The sequence below is a fragment of the Poeciliopsis prolifica genome, unplaced genomic scaffold (genome assembly GCF_027474105.1).
Source record: "Poeciliopsis prolifica strain line A6 unplaced genomic scaffold, Auburn_PproV2 SCAFFOLD006, whole genome shotgun sequence".
In the NCBI taxonomy this organism is placed as follows: domain Eukaryota; kingdom Metazoa; phylum Chordata; class Actinopteri; order Cyprinodontiformes; family Poeciliidae; genus Poeciliopsis; species Poeciliopsis prolifica.
Window position 1 is genome coordinate 19137989 of NW_026562381.1, and position 21254 is coordinate 19159242.

Sequence of the window (21254 nt, forward strand, 5' to 3'; positions counted from 1 at the left end):
CACTATTAGTATCAATTTACAAATAAACTGCTTTTTTTAGGGACTGGATCTCCGATGTCAGATTTTGATAAATGGTTTCAATTTGGAAGCTGCTTTGGAGTGTCAGAGTCCATCTGAGGCAGCGGCGACGCTGCCGCCTCGCTGGAAACACAACGCTAACCTCTCCGCTAACAGGATCTTAAACTCCTTGCTAACACAACATTAGCATTCTCGCTAACAGGATCTTAACCTCCTCGCTAACACAAAGCTAACCTCTTAGCTAACACAACCTTAACCTCCTTGCTAACACAGTGGTAGCATTCTCGCTAACAGGATCTTAACCTCCTCGCTAACACAGTGGTAGCATTCTCGCTAACAGGATCTTAACCTCCTCGCTAACACAAAGCTAACCTCTCAGCTAACACAATCTTAACCTCCTTGCTAACACAGTGGTAGCATTCTCGCTAACAGGATCTTAACCTGGAAAAAATGTATTAAATGTACTTAGTTATTATAAATGCATAATTATATGTACACTGCTCAAAAAATAAAGGCAACACTCAAATAACACACCCTACATCTGAATGAATGAAATAAATATGAACATAATTTCCACCTGTTGTCTATACCATTTGCACAACAGCAGGTGATATTGATTATCAATCAGTGTTGCTTTCTGAGTGGACAGTTTGATTTCACACAAGTTTGATTTACTTGGAGTTATATTGTTAGTGTTCCCTTTATTTTTTTGAGCAGTATATTTCTAAATATTATTGGGGACAGAAATAAATACATTTAGAACATTTAAAAAAAACGTGTCAATTTTTTTATTTATTATTTTACGTTATTTTGTAGCATTTTTTCCCCTCAATGCAAACTAAGACAAATCCTGATTATTGTTTGCTTCAAGCGTCAGAACATCTGGACCTTCCTGATGAGACGGATCAGAACCTGACCCGGTCAGCACCGAGTTGGACCAGCAGAACCGAACCATGGAGCTTTGAACAAACAGCCGCTAACACTAACAGACAGGACCCACTCAGCCGGTTCATAAGCGTCGGACTGACAAGTGCGTCGTGGGTCCAACTGCAGTCTGACCTTTGACCTGCGGCGCTGCACTGACCTTGGGTAACCTCTCGGGGTCTCCGGGTGACGGGGGATGACCTTCTGTAACCTCTGAAAGAGCCGTAGTCGATGTGGGTTCGTTGAGCGCTGCGGGTCAGACAGAGAGACGGGTCGGCGGTTAGAGCCCAACAGAACCAGAACCAGAACCCGGTCACATGACCAGCTCAGAGGTTCTGCTCTTAGCATCCAGTCCGGTTCCTTCTCTGAGTTCTATGATGTTCTGCTTCCGAGTGTCTCAGCTTCAGCCCGGCTGGTTCTGCCTATTTGCTTCTCGACCGGGTCTCTGGTTTCGGGTTCCACCATACAAACAGAATCTCTGGGCTCCTCCAGAACCAACCTGGACCGTCTGAAAGAAGAACCAAACCATTCTGGAGCCTGGTTCCGTCTCTCATTGGACCGGTCCGATATAAACCAATCATAGACCAGAACCAACAGTAGAAGTTGTGGAGAACATCTTCTACTTTCAGATAACGGTGACCCTCCAAGATGCTTTTTCTTTTTTTCAGCCCCGATTTTTTCTTTACGGGAATCTTACGACGTCCTGCGGTGACAGTGGTGTGTTGAATACGCCGATCTAAAATCGGCATATTCAACGTGGTCTCGGCCCGATCGTCGCAGCCTGTTGAATGTGACAGGGAGCCAATCAGAAAGCGCAGTGACGTAAGAAGGAGGGGAATCCAGTTCAAGGATTTTCAAAATAAAAGATCATCCAGACTCAGATAATACATAAACAGAAATATTTCATTATTTCTTGCGCGGGCCGGGGAGCACTGATCTGGAGAAGCATCCAGAGAACCATCTCGCGAACGCTTCAGGATCCCGACCGTCCTCTGGCCGGTCTTCAGAGCGTTGCTTTCGCAGCAGATTTGCTCGTCGTTGAGGAATCGCCTCATTCCAGTCCAAACCGTCTTTTCTTTCCTTCCACTCTTTCAGCTCCGCCAACAATCAGCCGTCCTGCTGCAGCAGCGAGCGGAGCGGCAGAAACACCCGGAAATGAGTTCAGGGAGACACTTCTCCATAATCAAGCCCATTAATCATAAAAGGCTGTCAAATTTGACTTTGGGGACAATTTGTCAGGCGATCCTGCCCCCTCGGCTTTGTGGCTGCTGCCTCTTGTATCCTGTAAGGATGATTGACACCTGAACTGCTGCTGAGGAGAATAGCTAGTTTGTGCTAATATGCATAACCGCCGCTTTCATGAATAAGAATAAGGCAGCCGTCCGCAGCTCAGAGGGGTCTCCTTCAAAGGCTGCGCCGCCGTTTGTCGCCGCCGCTCCGAATAGATGTTATTACCATTATAACAATATTTGTTTTCTTTTCCGGGAATGGGATCGCGGCGAGCTGCTAAATCTAATTTGTCGGGGCAGGTTTGGAGCGGCGGAGGAGAAAAAGGGCTTTCAGGCTGAGGTGGGGATGATGATGTGTGAGGGGTGACAGAGCGCTGAGGGACGCGGCCCTCGCCGCCAACTTCCTGCTGCGCCCGCCTCCCAGACAGGAAACAGAGAATCTATTACCTCCTCACGGCGTGCGGCGCTCGGGATCCCAGAGAGACTTTTTGGAGGGAGGAGGAGCGGCGAAGACGAACGGCGATAACAATCAGCTGCAAGTGAACATCAGAACCTCTGGAGCGAGTCAGGAGCTCCACCGGAGCGGCTGCGGTCCAGTCAAAGTCCCACTTCCCCTGAAGTGGGACTTTGACTGGACCGCAGAACTTTTTCTTTTGTTTTCCTTTTCTACACCAAACATGTTGATGAAGGTCTGCTCCTCTCCCAAAGGCTTGACCTTTAACCCCGCTCTTCTCGTGAGGCCAACAAGAAACCTAAAAGCATTCTCAGGTCTAGACTTTGACTAGGCCACTGTAATCTGATGATTGGACATTCAGGGTGGAAGTTGAACTTTGACCCCTGCCTCGGCTCTTCTGCAGGTTTTCTTCCTTTTTGTTGCAGAAGAGCATCTCGTCACCATGACAAGGTTGATGTTCCGCCATGTTCTCTGCAGAACACCTGCAGGCCAACCCTCCATGGCTCCCGGTCCTGGGGGTTTGGACTAGGACATATCTGTTGGATGGAGGCGGTGTGAATGTTTATGCTCCCGTCTTCGTGCCAAAGATTCAAGGAGACGTTCCGACTCTTCCTGGAGGAATGTCAGGACAAAGATTCAGAGATGAGTCTCTTCATTGAAACCTGGCCGACCTTTGACCCCGCACTCCATTGGCCACTCTCGGAGCCCCGTTTGTGCCTCCCCCCGACATGCGGTAACTGGAGAGCGACCCCGGCTCCCCGGCCGACCCTCTCATCACAGCGCCATATGAAGACAGATTGCCTGATTTAGTGTAAACATATGCTGCAATTCCAGGCATCAGTGCCACTTTCTCCCAGGTAATTCCTATTGATTTTCCTCTGCTGCCGAGCGAGCGGGGACGCGGCGGCCGTCGCTCGGCTCCGGCTGATTCCTCCCATATTTAATCAAGTGTTTATGGTCCTCTCGGCTTTCTGCTCTCCGCTGGCTGGGGGATCAAATGGTTGGTCGGCGTCCTGCTGATGGGCTCGCTCACTGATTAGGCAGCTAAGAGCGAGGAGAGGAAGAGGAGCGGAGCGCGGAGGCGGGCGCCGTGTTAAACTAATTTAGCGATGCTAGATTTGCAGCTTCAGAGGAGACGAGGCTGAGCGTCGGCACAGAAACTTCTGCATTCTGACGGAGGAGCTCCAAATAAAACCTGTTCAACCAGGACGAAAACTGCTTCAGGAACCCAGTAAACATGCTGGTCCCAGTCCAGCTTCATCCCTGGAACATCTCAGGAGGTTCATCTTCCTCCTCTCTGTGTTCTTCTGCCCGATCCTCCGCCCAGGAGACGCCTGCCGTCACCGCTGCATTTCCACGGAGACACTCAGCCAGACGCTGCGTGGCTTCCTGCTGTATTGCTCTGATCATCCTGGACGGCCCAGTGATTGATGCGGGTCAGCGCCGCCTCACCGCCCAACGCCACTGATGATGGGGGGGCAACATGCTTATTTGTTGTCGAGTGGCCACAAGGCATCGACTGAGGGATCTTCATTCCTCCATCCATCAGTTCATCATTCAGACCATAGAGAGGGCCGAGCAGTCCGGCCTCCTTAACCCCAAACATCCCAGCAGCAGGATCCGTCTGTTTTTTGGACTATTTTGGTTTTCATCTCATCCGTCATTTCCTGATCCAGACAAGGAAACGCCGCAGTTCAGCAGTTGTGAGTGGACAGACCCTCTCTGATCACCTCCCATTGCATCCTGCAATGAGGACAGCTTTCCAAGTTTGATCTCACCCTTCCCACCTGAGAACCTCAGAGCTTCAGGTAACCTTCTCACTCCCTTGCCGCTCTTCCCTGAAGAGTCTTCTCTGAGCTCTGTGATTGCATGGCATCAGACTGCCAATCAGCCAGTAATAACCTGTGCCCAGAAGAAATAGGCCTCCCACCAACGAGCCGTTATTTTCAGGAATAGCAGCTACAAATGCCCCGCAGAAGCGACTAATTACTCACCATTAGTTCCACAAGTCCCTGAAGTGGACTTCTTTGAAACATGTCTCTGCCAAAAGGACAGGAAGTCCCTCATAGCTCAACGGTAAAAATCCCCAGCTCAAAGACGAGGAAACGGCTCCGAGCTGGACAGGTGAGTTCTGCCCGTCATGGCCGACTCCATCTTCCACTTCACAAGACATTATTGCAACCATGGCAACCTGAGACGAGTCTGGATCAGAAGACGTTCCGAAAAAACATAAAGCGTTGAGATTTAACAACAACTAAAACTCTGACTTAAGGTTTCATTTCCAGAACTCACAGAGCACCAAACCTGCAGATGAATACAAAAAACTAAAAGGTACCAAAACTACCGGGTACCCAAAACTACAGGGTACCCAAAACTACAGGGTACCAAAACTACAGGGTACCAAAACTACAGGGTACCAAAACTACAGGGTACCCAAAACTACAGGGTACCCAAAACTACCGGGTACCAAAACTACAGGGTACCAAAACTACAGGGTACCAAAACTACAGGGTACCCAAAACTACAGGGTACCAAAACTACAGGGTACCAAAACTACAGGGTACCCAAAACTACAGGGTACCCAAAACTACCGGGTACCAAAACTACAGGGTACCCAAAACTACAGGGTACCCAAAACTACAGGGTACCAAAACTACAGGGTACCAAAACTACAGGGTACCCAAAACTACAGGGTACCCAAAACTACCGGGTACCAAAACTACAGGGTACCCAAAACTACCGGGTACTAAAACTACAGGGTACCAAAACTACAGGGTACGCAAAACTACAGGGTACCCAAAACTACCGGGTACCAAAACTACAGGGTACCAAAACTACAGGGTACGCAAAACTACAGGGTACCAAAACTACAGGGTACCAAAACTACAGGGTACCCAAAACTACAGGGTACCAAAACTACAGGGTACCAAAACTACAGGGTACCCAAAACTACAGGGTACCAAAACTACAGGGTACCAAAACTACAGGGTACCCAAAACTACCGGGTACCAAAACTACAGGGTACCCAAAACTACCGGGTACCAAAACTACAGGGTACCAAAACTACAGGGTACTAAAACTACAGGGTACGCAAAACTACAGGGTACCAAAACTAAAGGGTACCAAAACTACAGGGTACCAAAACTACAGGGTACCCAAAACTACAGGGTACCAAAACTACAGGGTACCAAAACTACAGGGTACGCAAAACTACAGGGTACCCAAAACTACCGAGTACCAAAACTACAGGGTACGCAAAACTACCGGGTACCAAAACTACAGGGTACCCAAAACTACCGGGTACCAAAACTACAGGGTACCAAAACTACAGGTACCCAAAACTACCGGGTACCAAAACTACAGGGTACGCAAAAACTACAGGGTACCAAAACTACAGGGTACCAAAAACAGGGTATGCAAAACTACAGGGTACCAAAACTACAGGGTACCAAAACTACAGGGTACGCAAAACTACAGGGTACCAAAACTACAGGCTACCCAAAACTACCGGGTACCAAAACTACAGGGTACACAAAACTACAGGGTACCCAAAACTACAGGGTACCAAAACTACAGGGTACGCAAAACTACAGGGTACGCAAAACTACAGGGTACCAAAACTACAGGGTACCAAAACTACAGGGTACGCAAAACTACAGGGTACCCAAAACTACAGGGTACCAAAACTACAGGGTACCCAAAACTACCGGGTACCAAAACTACCGGGTACCAAAACTACAGTGTACCAAAACTACAGTGTACCAAAACTACAGGGTACCCAAAACTACCGGGTACCAAAACTACAGGGTACCCAAAACTACCGGGTACCAAAACTACAGGGTACCAAAACTACAGGGTACCAAAACTACAGGGGTACGCAAAAACTACAGGGTACCAAAACTAAAGGGTACCAAAACTACAGGGTACCAAAACTACAGGGTACCCAAAACTACAGGGTACCAAAACTACAGGGTACCAAAACTACAGGGTACCAAAACTACAGGGTACCCAAAACTACCGAGTACCAAAACTACAGGGTACGCAAAACTACCGGGTACCAAAACTACAGGGTACCCAAAACTACCGGGTACCAAAACTACAGGGTACCAAAACTACAGGGTACCCAAAACTACCGGGTACCAAAAGTACAGGGTACGCAAAACTACAGGGTACCAAAACTACAGGGTACCCAAAACTACAGGGTACCAAAACTACAGGGTACCAAAACTACAGGGTACCCAAAACTACCGGGTACCAAAACTACAGGGTACCCAAAACTACCGGGTACCAAAACTACAGGGTACCAAAACTACAGGGTACCAAAACTACAGGGTACGCAAAACTACAGGGTACCAAAAAACTAAAGGGTACCAAAACTACAGGGTACCAAAACTACAGGGTACCCAAAACTACAGGGTACCAAAACTACAGGGTACCAAAACTACAGGGTACCAAAACTACAGGGTACGCAAAACTACAGGGTACCCAAAACTACCGAGTACCAAAACTACAGGGTACGCAAAACTACCGGGTACCAAAACTACAGGGTACCCAAAACTACCGGGTACCAAAACTACAGGGTACCAAAACTACAGGGTACCCAAAACTACCGGGTACCAAAACTACAGGGTACGCAAAAACTACAGGGGTACCAAAACTACAGGGTACCAAAACTACAGGGTATGCAAAACTACAGGGTACCAAAACTACAGGGTACCAAAACTACAGGGTACGCAAAACTACAGGGTACCAAAACTACAGGGTACCCAAAACTACCGGGTACCAAAACTACAGGGTACACAAAACTACAGGGTACCCAAAACTACAGGGTACCAAAACTACAGGGTACGCAAAACTACAGGGTACGCAAAACTACAGGGTACCAAAACTACAGGGTACCAAAACTACAGGGTACGCAAAACTACAGGGTACCCAAAACTACAGGGTACCAAAACTACAGGGTACCCAAAACTACCGGGTACCAAAACTACCGGGTACCAAAACTACAGTGTACCAAAACTACAGTGTACCAAAAACAGGGTACCCAAAACTACCGGTACCAAAACTACAGGGTACCCAAAACTACCGGTACCAAAACTACAGGGTACCAAAACTACAGGGTACCAAAACTACAGGGTACGCAAAACTACAGGGTACCAAAACTAAAGGGTACCAAAACTACAGGGTACCAAAACTACAGGGTACCCAAAACTACAGGGTACCAAAACTACAGGGTACCAAAACTACAGGGTACCAAAACTACAGGGTACCCAAAACTACCGAGTACCAAAACTACAGGGTACGCAAAAAATACCGGGTACCAAAACTACAGGGTACCCAAAACTACCGGGTACCAAAACTACAGGGTACCAAAACTACAGGGTACCCAAAACTACCGGGTACCAAAACTACAGGGTACGCAAAACTACAGGGTACCAAAACTACAGGGTACCAAAACTACAGGGTATGCAAAACTACAGGGTACCAAAACTACAGGGTACCAAAACTACAGGGTACGCAAAACTACAGGGTACCAAAACTACAGGGTACCCAAAACTACCGGTACCAAAACTACAGGGTACACAAAACTACAGGGTACCCAAAACTACAGGGTACCAAAACTACAGGGTACGCAAAACTACAGGGTACGCAAAACTACAGGGTACCAAAACTACAGGGTACCAAAACTACAGGGTACGCAAAACTACAGGGTACCCAAAACTACAGGGTACCAAAACTACAGGGTACCCAAAACTACCGGGTACCAAAACTACCGGGTACCAAAACTACAGTGTACCAAAACTACAGTGTACCAAAACTACCGGGTACCCAACCCGGTAGTTTCCCTTTTGACCGTTATTGCAGAATCTTCTAGTTTGTAAAAGCGATGAAACTTTCAAAAGTACAAGTTGTTTAATGCCGCCTGTTTGTCTGATGAATGAAATGTGTAAGAAAGTTTTGTACTAGTAAATATGAATAACTGCATAAATTATCTGACTGCACCATTGGTACCACCTACAGGTCCGGTTGGACCCAGCAACCCCCAGATTTAAACTGATGTAGGAAGCCAAGCAGCTCTGAAGACTTGCTGGTTTTCCAGGCCTTCCACATGTTCTTCACTGTCTTTACTGTGATTCCGGGTTCTGGATCATCCTGATCTCAACATTTTTATCTTTCACTGAGTTCTTCACCATGTAGCAAGAAGCCTGATGGGATTTTCTGTCAACCCGATCCAGGGTAACATCTCTGTTTAATAAAAGAAGTCTTGCTGTGAGAAAACAGGAAGTGAGGATCAATTTTAGGGTATTATCTCCATTTTGATTGTGGCGACGGTCATCTGAGAGACTGTGCAACACATCAGTCATGGGTGACGGTTGATTTGAGCTTGGTGACACCTCTGGAGCTGAGAAGCTGCTGCCCAGGTGAGAAGCTTCCCTTAAACATCTGCTGCTGGTATTTTTAGTTCCTCAGACAGATGGGAGCTTTCAACACAACGCCCTGGGAGGAAGGAGGTGATTCCGACTCAGGAAACCGCTTGGTGCTGCTAACACCTTCTGGAATGATAAACTGTTATTTGCTGACAAATAGAACACGAAGAAGAAATAATTTTATATTTTAATTGAACTGAAGCATCTGGAGTGCCAAAGCTTTACGTTTCCATCGGCTTGATAAAGACGGATTAGCTGATGGTTAGATCGGGAAGAAGTGGTCCCAATGCTCGCTGTAGATGGTTCTGATGGAGCGTCGCTCTCATTCTGCCTCCAGGACGACGAGGAGCGGGTCAGCTGCCGAGCCGCAGCAGCTTCAACATAATTACCTCCATGTGTTACTCTGACACTAATGAAAACAATAAAAATTCACGAGTCAATCAGAGACGCTGCTGCAGTTCAGAGAGGAGCGCCACCACTTCATCCACACATCTGGACCAGAACCGGCAGATTATCTGACGCTCCGTTCGGCTTTACTTTGAAGGGCTGCTAATCTCAGCGAACCTCCAGGGATCAAGACGGCCAATCAGGAAAAGATCTGATAAGCACAACATGCCAGTTTCTGCAGAACCGGGCCTGAAACACAAACCAACACAGACTGACAAGCTCAGACACAGATTCAGCACCAGACCCCATCAGAACGTTTCCTGATCTGGAATGTTCAGCAACTTCACACAATCAGAAACTCTGACCAACTGCTCCGGTTGTGGCGATGAAAAGCTGAAATAATGAGGGAACAGGAAGGGGTTGACTTTCCTGGGAAAACCCAACTCCGGAAATCAGCAGCCAAACAGTGAAATAATTCAGCCCCAATCGGTCCCCCACGTCTTCACTCCCCATAATACACCGTAAGATTGCGGCACCGCAATATTACACCGGCGCATTACGGCTGTAATACACTAATGCACCACCCAACGCTGCAAAACTCAGTTATCTGCAGTACCACAGTAAAAAGCAGAAATGTCCGACATGGAAACATCTTCATTTATTGATTCCTGAATCTGTTCGTCTCTCCATTATCGATCCTTTGCCGTTCCAGAGCATCGACCCTCTGGTCGATCAGCTGTCAGTAAACGGATCCAAACGGCTCTGGGACCCAGCTGCAAGAGAGGAAGAGCGTTTCCCACCTGGGAACGTGGTCGAAACGGCCGGGATGTGTAAATGAAGAGCAGAAAGCTGCAGGAGGAATCCGTTTATCTCCTGCTCTGCTACAGGCTCCTTGTCATTCCTCGCAGCAATTCTTGCCTTCGGCCAGATTCTCAGAGCGGAGCTGCTGGATCAAATCCTCAAGCTGCTCTAAACCGCAGGGAGCAAGACAGGCGGGAATGTGGGAAACACGATAGAAACGCTCCGACCCGACACTTCGACCCGAAGCTCCGATCCGACGCTCCGACCCGACACTTCGACCAGATGCTCCGACCCGAAGCTCCGACCCGACACTTCGACCCGACGCTCCGACCCGACGCTCCGACCAGACGCTCCGACCCGAAGCTCCGATCCGAAGCTCCGACCAGACGCTCCGACCCGACGCTCCGATCCGACCCGACACTTCGACCCGACGCTCCGACCCGACGCTCCGATCCGACCCGACACTTCGACCCGAAGCTCCGATCCGAAGCTCCGACCCGAAGCTCCGACCAGACGCTCCGACCCGACGCTCCGATCCGACCCGACACTTCGACCCGACGCTCCGATCCGACCCGACACTTCGACCCGACGCTCCGACCTGACACTGCGGGATTGGTTTTGTTGGTTCTGGACATTCTGAAGCCAGAAATATTGGTTCTGGTTCTGTGATCCAGATGAACACACTTAATAGGAGCTACACTGAGCATGCTCAGTAGGTTTCTAAATGAGTGCTGCTGTCAGAACCGGAACCATCAGAACCTGTGAGGGGAACCAGAACTTTAAGCATCACCTCGGACATTCTGGTCCGCCCCAAAAATCGTCTCCTGCTTGATGAGAGGGGAGTGTGGCGCCGGACCCCCTGCTGGGTTCCTGAGGAGCAGAACAGCCTCTCTATCTGGGTTGGATCTCAGATTAGCATTGCAAAAGCAGTCGGCCATTGTTGGCGTCCGCGGCGACTGGAAGACGATAAACTGTGTTTAACAGACAGCCGAACACGCCGGGCTCCTTCAGCGCCCGACGCCATGACATTTACTTATCGTTCGCCGCCGCCCTCATCTGACCTTTCTGCTGCTTTGAATGACATCTGGATATTCTGAGGAATAATCGCAGGCGGTAAACGCTTCGATGCCAAGCGAGATACGGCGCACAATGAGTCTGAAGGGCGAGAGGAGAGAGAAGAGAGAGGGGCTTGGCGGCTCCGAGGAGGCCCGGAGCCCGGTCCGGTTCCAGCTAGAGAACCAGAACCTCCCTATTGCCAACAGAACCAGAGGAGAACCAGAGAGAAGAACCTTCTCTTCATGACGTCACTGCACTCAGAACCTGATCCTGGTTCCAGTTAGAGAGCATCAGGCTTCTCTTACAGAGAGCGGACCAGAACCAAGTGGACCAGAACCGGGCTGCAGACATACCTGAAGCCATGAAGAGAAGGCAGGCAGGTGAGGAAGATTGTTGGTCACTATGGAGACTCACCGGTGTAGACGAAGCGACCCGGCGCTCCTTTGCAGAACTGTTTGGACTTATAGGACAGCGTGACCTCCACGACCCCGGGGATGTGCCGCGGCGGCGTCTGGACCCGGATGGCGTGGGGTGTGATGAGCTGCATGGAGAACCGAGGAGAACAAGGTCATCAGTTCAAACCGGTTCTGGAGTCAGAACCAACCCAACCCTCTAGAACCTTGCAGAACTCTTCTGCTGCCCCTAAAGTTCTCTGTGGTTCTGGGGATTAGTTTTAGAACCTGTAGCACCGGCCTCTTTCCCCTCCAGGTCTGCTGAAATCAGAACCACCAACTGGGTCAGGATGTTCCACATATCTACTCAGAACCATGAAGGGTTCTGCTCTGATGTGGTTCTGGTTCGGCAGGCTTCAGTCGGATCTGTTCGGCTGAATGGGTTCTCATCTAGAATCGGGTTCTGGGTTCTCTGGCCCACACATCTGGATCCAGTAACCGGGTCATCAACAGAACTCTGGAGAACTGGACTGAACATTGATGGATCGGGTGAGTTGGTCCCGCGACAAGTCTGGAAGCTGCTGGATGCCAGAAAGAGGTTCTGGACCGGTTCTCCAGAATGATGACCCGTCAGGAGCGATCAGAAGAAGCAGTGGGTCCGGTCCAATCCGAGTTGGTGCCGCTGATCAAAGTGTGTGATGATGATGATGGAGGTGGCTTCTTCCTCTACAGCTGTTCTGCTCTGCTGGACCCGCTCCAATAGTTGATGCAGCTTCTGCAGGCTTCCCACGGACCGGATGGTGATGATGAGACGAGCAGCGTTCTTAGTGGGTCCAAATCACTGAACTGGTTCTGGTTCTGATATGGAGTAAACTTCACATTATTTCACTGGCTGGAATTTAAATCCTGGAAAATTAAACAGGAAAACTTCTAGTTGGATGTTTTGGGCGGATGCTGCAGTCGGATGCTGCAGTCGGATGCTGCAGTCGGATGCTCTTGCGGTCGGATGCTACAGTCGGACGCTCTTGCGGTCGGATGCTACAGTCGGATGCTACAGTCGGATGCTCTTGCGGTCGGATGCTACAGTCGGACGCTCTTGCGGTCGGATGCTACAGTCGGATGCTCTTGCGGTCGGATGTTTCGGTCGGATGCTACAGTCGGATGCTCTTGCGGTCGGATGTTTCGGTCGGATGCTACAGTCGGATGCTCTTGCGGTCGGATGCTACAGTCGGATGTTTCGATTGGATGCTCTTGCGGTCGGATGTTTTGGTCGGATGCTACAGTCGGATGTTTCGGTCGGATGCTACAGTCGGATGCTCTTGCGGTCGGATGTTTCGGTCGGATGCTGCAGTCGGATGTTGCGGTCGGATGTTTCGGTCGGATGCTACAGTCGGATGCTCTTGCGGTCGGATGTTTCGGTCGGATGCTACAGTCGGATGCTCTTGCGGTCGGATGTTTCGGTCGGATGCTACAGTCGGATGCTCTTGCGGTCGGATGTTTCGGTCGGATGCTACAGTCGGATGCTCTTGCGGTCGGATGTTTCGGTCGGATGCTACAGTCGGATGCTCTTGCGGTCGGACGCTACAGTCGGATGTTTCGATCGGATGTTTTGGTCGGATGCTACAGTCAGATGTTACAGTCGGATGTTGCAGTCGGATGTTTCGATTGGATGCTCTTGCGGTCGGATGCTACAGTCGGATGTTTCGATTGGATGCTCTTGCGGTCGGATGCTACAGTCGGATGTTTCAGTCGGATGCTACAGTCGGATGCTCTTGCGGTCGGATGTTTCGGTCGGATGCTGCAGTCGGATGTTGCGGTCGGATGTTTCGGTCGGATGCTACAGTCGGATGCTCTTGCGGTCGGACGCTACAGTCGGATGTTTCGATCGGATGTTTCGGTCGGATGCTACAGTCAGATGATTCGATTGGATGTTTTGCACACGCAGAAGCAAGATGGCTCCTCTAACTCTCTGCTCAGTTAAAACTAAAACAAGTTAAAGAGTTTCCAGAGGAACCCAATCACTGAGCAGAACCAGAACCAGCAGTTACGGAAAGACCCGACCGGACCAGAACCGGAGACGGAAACGGGCCTGACCTCGCTCCAGACCAGCATGGTGCCGAAGACGACCTGCAGGCCGTCGAAGAAGTTGTCTCCGATGAGGATGACGGTGGCGCCGCCGGTGGTCCAGCCTTCGCTCGGACTGATGGCCTTGATGCACGGCGTGGCTGCTTGGAGACACACACACACACAACGGCAGCGTCACTGTGTGACCTCTGACCTCTCAACGCCATCATGCGCGCTGGCTGGAGGACGGTCCAGACAGTCTTGTTACGGCGCAGGTCTGATATGCGGCGGTGCGGTCAGACAATTGTGTTCTAATTCAGTTTCCAGCTACGAGGAAGCTGAGAGAGGTCAGAGGTCGGTGGAGATGAATGCGGCCGAGCGACGTGAAGAAAGTCGCAGCTCCGAGTTCATCAACAAATCTGGACGAAAGCCGGAAAACCTCAGCGGGCGAAACAAACGCTGCAGCTGCTGCAGCGGAGCGACGCATTCAGGGAGCAGCAAACAAAAGGACAAAAGGAGGGGGGGGAGGGTTAGGGCACAGAAACAGGCTGGGGGGGGGCAGGCGGTTTGCTGGCAGTTTATCTCTGAGCTCCAGCAGACGGAGCAGCAGCAGCTGTTGGAGCTTTATCGCATCTGAAAACATCCCAGCCTGGAGACGAGGCTCCGGCGCCACGCAGGCCACTGACGGCGCCACGCAGGCCACTGACGGCGCCACGCAGGCCACTGACGGCGCCACGGGGCCCAACAGGCCACTGACGGCGCCACGGGGCCCTACAGGCCACTGACGGCGCCACGGGGCCCAACAGGCCACTGACGGCGCCACGGGGCCCAACAGGCCACTGACGGCGCCACGGGGCCCTACAGGCCACTGACGGCGCCACGCAGGCCACTGACGGCGCCACGGGGCCCTACAGGCCACTGACGGCGCCACGGGGCCCAACAGGCCACTGACGGCGCCACGGGGCCCTACAGGCCACTGACGGCGCCACGCAGGCCACTGACGGCGCCACGGGGCCCTACAGGCCACTGACGGCGCCACGGGGCCCAACAGGCCACTGACGGCGCCACGGGGCCCAACAGGCCACTGACGGCGCCACGGGGCCCAACAGGCCACTGACGGCGCCACGGGGCCCAACAGGCCACTGACGGCGCCACGGGGCCCAACAGGCCACTATGGCGCCATCATGGCGTCTTTAGTGTCCTGTAGGGCCCATAACGGCTCGTTAGGTGATCACCGCATGGTGTATTTTGTTTCTATTTATTTATCTTTGTTAATCTGCTCTGTACAAGTTCTGAAAAAAAACAACTGTGGTTGGATTTGGCGGAGATTGAAGGTCTTGTAGCAAAATGATCCAAAATGCCAACATGCAGTGACCGGCTGCTGCCAGGAAGACACAGGAAGATGCAATTTTAAATTTTGTAGATTTGTAGGTTTTTTAGGACAAATCCGAGTTCTAAATTCTGTTGGGACGCCATTGCCCTACAGGACGCTGTGGACGCCATTCTGGAGGTTTGGGACCCCGATCCACCCTGTACCAGGGGTCCCATTCTCCTATGGCACCTATGGGACGCACCGGATTGGATCTGCTGGTTCTGAGGGACGGCTTACCTTCGGACGGGTCCAGGCGTCGGGCGCGGCGGCCATGTTTGGAGTTGTTGTGGACGAACATGTTGTCGGAGACGGCCAGGACGTGTCCGTCCACGTTGACCGTCGTGGACACCACCACCTGGGGACAGGCAGGTTTAGGGGAGGGGCTTATCGAACCCGACCACAACACCTGGCGCCGGCGCTCACCTGAAACCGCCTCATGTCCCGCGGATTCCCTGCGTTTTTCAGGCAGTTCTGGTTGCATTTTAGGAAGAACTTCAGGAAGAACCTGAAGAGAAACATCACAAGGGTTACAAGGATTGGTTCTGGTTTTGGTTTCATTAGATTGGAACCTCTTCTTATGAACCGGGTCAGAACCACCAAGCAGAGCAGCTGGTCTGAAACCGGCCAGGAATTAAACAAGTTTTTTAAGTCTTTTTCCTGCTGAATTACTCAATAATTGAGCTGAAATTCAGATATTTAAATGTTTTAATCTTCAAGTTCTCCATCAGGTTGGAGCAAAGAGTTTTTTGATCATGCATGGAACTTCTTCAGAAATGTGGACGCCGACATTAGCGTCAGCTGCTACCTGTTAGCATTCACATGCTAATTTATGCAATTCTAAATTAGCATGTGGCTAGCTGCTTTTAGCCTCCAAAGTCATGTTGATAAAACAAAATCAAATTTGATAAAGTAATAAGGATCTGCAGAAAACACCAAAAACTAGTAATATAAATAAAAACCAAGACATGTTTATTTCAGCTACATCCATTTTCTCACAAACTTATTCTTGTGGGTGAGGGTGTTGGTGCCTATCTCCAGAGGTCAAAGGTCAAGAAAAGGAAGAGAACGCTAACTCCATGCAGCGAACGCGCGGGCTGCTAGTCGACATAGCTGTGCGTCAGATTTCCGGTCGTACCAGGAACAAAAAGGTTCCAGCTCAGGACTACTGCAGGCTTAAAAAAGACATTTATTCTGTTAAAACTTTTAAAATTGGTGTAGTTAATTGATCAAAATTAACAGGTTTAAGCTCCTACAGTTTTATGTCAGAACTGGGTCAGAACCACCATCGCCGCCTGCAGGGAACTGGCAGTATTTTACAAATTCACCTTCAATAGTCTACTATTATAAATGACTTTCACAATTTATTTTAAATAGTTTACTGTCCATTAAACAATCCACTAACTAACTATTAAATATTTGTCTCTGCAGTCGGTGAGAAATAATATTGATCATGTAATGAGGCAGACTACTAACAAAAACTGTTGCTTGATTGCTAAATAATATTCAAACTCACAACTGTTAAGTGGGCAGCACAGTGGAGCAGTGGGTAGCGCTGTTGCCTTGCAGCAAGAAGGTCCTGGGTTCGATTCCCGGCCCGGGGTCTTTCTGCACGGAGTTTGCATGTTCTCCCTGTGCATGCTGGGTTCTCTCTGGGTTCTCTCTGGGTTCTCCGGCTTCCTCCCACAGTCCAAAAACATGAATGTCAGTTTGATTGGTCTTTCCAAATTCTCCCTAAGTGTGAGTGTGTGGTTGTCTCTGTGTTGCCCTGCGACAGACTGGCGACCTGTCCAGTGACCCCGCCTCTCGCCTGGAACACAGCTGTAGAGGCAGCAGCAACTCCTGACCCGTTAGGGAGAAGGGTGATCAGGAAATGGATGGATGGATCCTGCAGACTCTGCAGGGCCACAAAAATCGCTGTGACGGGCCACAGTTGGCCCCCAAGCCTTGAGTTTGACTCAGTTTGATAAAACGTCACAGTCTAATAAGAGAGTGAATTTATTGCTGATCAACAATCAGCGAACTATGATTTTGTTATATTTTGACAATCAGAATGTGACAGGAAGTGGCCACGCCCCTTTCTGCCGTGATGAAGATGGCCGCCTGATTTATGTCCCTCTGGCAGCAGAGGGGCATGGATATCAAGGGCAGGGGGGCAATAAGAGCGCAGGGCGGGGGGTATCTGGATGGATGGTGGCCATAATGCCTCTGCCGTGTAATCTGTGCTCCTCCGTCTCCTCTTCCTGTTTAATCGCCACATTATGACGATAATAATCCAGTGTTACGACAGACATGTCACATTAACCAGGGGATAACCTCTGGAGGCTCCACCCCTGCAGCAAGGGAAGCTGGGAAACCTGGAGGAGCAAGTTCCACACACAGAGCAACAGAGCCGCAGGTCAGGAGGTCAGAGGTCAGGTTTGCCTGCGATGGAAGGCTAACGGATTCAATGCTAAATGGACCGCCGAACCGTTCGACCGCCGAACCGTTCGACCGCCGAACCGTTCTGAGGCTCAGATTTATTGAAACATGATGAAAAAGCCGATGTTCTAGCCGCATCTCAGATATTTTATGACAACGTCATAAAGCAGAAACCTTCGGTCTGCTCCGGCTAAATGAAGTGCATTAATTAGCTTCACTGGTTTAGCCTCTAGTGAACTGGTTTCACTGGTTTGGCTTCAGCTGCTTGCTTCATCGTTGCAGCTTTTGCTCCCGTCAGATGTTGTTTCTGATAATAACCGTATCTTTAGTAAACAAACTAAACTCTAGTACAGAACAGACTGAAGATGTCTAACTCTCCACATCAGTAAATCTTGGTGCCGTCTCTCCTGATGTTATGGCAGGTTAACGTCATTACTTCAGGTCAGCACTGTGATTCATCTCCAGGCCGGCAGGTGGCGGCAATGAACCAGATGTGCTGTAGGCCGAACACGCTGCTGTGAGGAACGCCAGAGCTGACGACAGCTGGACCTTTAGCGAGGAGCCTGGGATGCGTTCAGGTTCAGTCGTTCATCTCAAAGGTCCTGGTAATCTGATGAATCTCCCTAAATTGTCAATCTGACCTGGGACTCTGAGTCTCCTCACCTCTCACCTTTGACCCTAATGCAGATCACAGAGCTCCTGCAAACGCTCTGAATGCAGATTGTTTCTGTGAACCGAGCCTCGCTGAGAGTGTGTGTGCGTGTGTGTGTGCGTGTGTGTGTGTGTGTGTGTGTGTGTGTGCGTGTGTGTGTGCGTGTGTGTGTGTGCGTGTGTGTGTGTGCGTGCGTGCGCGTGTGTGTGTGCGTGTGTGTGTGTGTGTGTGTGTGTCTGTGTGTGCGTGCATGCGCGTATCGACTGAAAGCTGATCTGTTGCTCTGGAGGCTCTAATGCCCTTTCTGGCAGCGAACAGAATAACACGGTGCTCCATTCAGACGATGCAGAGTCCTTCAGAGAGCTGGCATGGATCGATACGGATTGGATTAAAACGCAGCTGGAGACAGCCTGCGCTCACACACACTAACACACACAGATTCACAGCGACCCGCTTCAGAACATCAGAACCATGCAGCTGCTTGGGTCCAGTTTGAGCCAGAATCTCCAGGTGTGGTTCTGAACCGACCCGTTTGAAAGACAGTGGATCCTGGGCTCCTGATTGGACAGATTGTGGAGAAACCCTGGCTGCATCAGCAGATCACCTAGATGGATCCTGGTCCGGTCCTGAAGAGTGATTCACATCAGGTTTTACTGAATACACAGAACCAAAACCTCCACTGGCACCGAAACCTGTGAGACACCCAAAACCCTGATGGACGTCCCAACGACTCCAACTGGAACTGAACTGAAGTTTTCTTTTGCGTTGCTGCATTACCTGAGATCTTGTGTGATTTCGTAGAGTAAGTGAATCACTGGGACAGCTAATGTTATCAACGAGTTAGCTTCAAGCCATTACTAGATAATGCTAGCAGCAGGTTAGCTACGTAAGCTACCAGCTGCTGTTAGCCCTCCATAAGCCTGTCGTGTCCTCAGTGGTTCCCCAGCCTTCAGCTCAGGCTCCTTCTCTCCCAGTCTGTGGAGCGGATTGGGGTTGCACTCCCCCAGTTTGGAACAAAGACTTCTGTTCACAGTTCCTCCAGTGCAGCAGGAGGCGCTCTAACCCTCTCTCTGAAGCTGACTGCAGTCTGCCGAGTGGAAAACAAGAATCTGAAGAACTTCTGTGTTTATAACTGTAAATATGATCAGATTCAGTTCTTCTGCGCTGGAGTGTTTCAGATCTTCTGATTATCAAGCAGCTTTATTTATAGTATTTCTGTTGTAAAACCAGGAAGGAGCAGAAGCTTAAAGCTGAACCAGAACCAGAACCAGAACCTCTGACCCTCATGATGTCACCCCAACCACACCCAGTTCACTATGGGAAGCAATTACACAGAGCTCCGATTACACACACACACACACACACACACACACACACACAACACACACACACACACACACACACACACACACACACACACACACACTGCCAGCCTGTCTCTCCCTGGAGTCTCTCACTTATTACGTTAGCCCAGAAAGAGAAAGCAACAGAAAAGAAAATCAATATTTCAACAAGAGTATTTTTAAAGCTGAAGCACCGCCGCCGCCGCCTCACACTGCGCCGCCCGGCAGGCGGCCCGCCGCCACACGTTTTAGCAGCGGGCCCCCGGTGAGCCCCGACCCCACGCCGCCGCCGCCGCAGACTCATCTTACGGCTGAGAAAGCCCAGAAGGAGGCGCGGCAAGCGGGGAGGCCGCCGCGGTAACAAGCGGCTCGCCGCCCCGCCGTCACTTCTCATCTGCTGCTGCTAACGAGCGAAGCGTGGAGGATCAGGGCGCCAAGCGGCGCCGAGAAAGGAGCAGGCAGAGAGCAGATAAAGCGGCCTGGAGGCGGCTGGCGGGGAGGAAGAGGAGAGGAGGAAGAGGCCGCGGCGCCTCATTAGGAGGAAAGTCTAATATTGACTCTGTGTGTTGTTGAAACGGCCTCTTCAAATAATTACTGAGTGGCTCTTCTGCTGCTAATTAGGATATGAAACAGCAGCAGCGTGTGATGATTCACAGCAGCAGCAGCAGCAGCAGCCTGTGTGTGTCTGGCCTTATTACAGCACATCAGCCAGCTGGGTGTGTGTGTGTGTGTGTGTGTGTGTGTGTGTGTGTGTGTGTGTGTGTGTGTGTGTGAGGGCCTGCTCGGCTCGGCTACACACCATCAATAATTCACGAGCCAAGATGGCAATTACAGGACCATGTACAATCAGACTAAATATTTGATGAGGCACTAAAACAGTCCGAGGAACAGATCAGCCTCATAAACACGCCGCCGGCCTCGATTGTCACAACAGGGGGTCCCTGAACCCGGACCGCGGGCCTGAACCCGGACCGGAACCCGGACCTGAGAAACAGGAAGTGAACAGAACTCCTGAGAGTTTCAACCAGAACCACAGAACCTGATTTTCCAGACAGGACAGAGTGATGACATCGCCACCATCCCAAAATGGCGTCGGACATGTTGGTGGTCCAGGTCGGGTTGAACAGTCCAACATCTTTTCACTAAATGTTTTTTCCCAGAATGGACTCACCATGTCACGGATTCTCATTATCCTAGATTTACCGGGTTTGGGTCGGTTCTGGTTCTGTCTCTCTAAGTCTTAATAATTAACTTAATTACTGGTTCTTGTTCCCCCCAGTTGTTCCCCATCCGCCCACATTGCCACCCAAACGAGCTCAGCCCAAGGGGATGATGGGAGCCGAAGTGAGACGAGCAGACCGTCCAGGCCCGGAACGGTCCGGAAGCGACCCGGAAGCGACCCGGAGGAGCCTGGAAACACTCGGCTTCCTCGGAGCAAAGCGCAGCGACACGACTTCCTCGATAAATTAGCGATGAGTAACAGGAACCTGAACCGTGTCCCATTAAATATGCAAATATAATTGGGGTCCTGAACCGGGACTCCGGCAGACCCCGGGACTCCTTCCAGGAAAAAGCAGCTTGCAGAGCGCCGGCCCGGTTTCACCGCCACACACTCGGTGTCTTCTGCTCCAACAGTCGCTGCTGTTCAGCTGGAAAACGACAGCAAGTTGTCAGGAAGGATCAGAAGCCGTTACCAAGCCATCACAACTTGGTGCG

General features: G+C 50.5%; 1 pseudogene; it reads right to left on the bottom strand.

Annotated features, from left to right (window-relative positions):
* Positions 1-21254, bottom strand: part of LOC129360470 (transcription factor COE3-like) — a 102640-nt pseudogene that overhangs the window by 24696 nt on the left and 56690 nt on the right.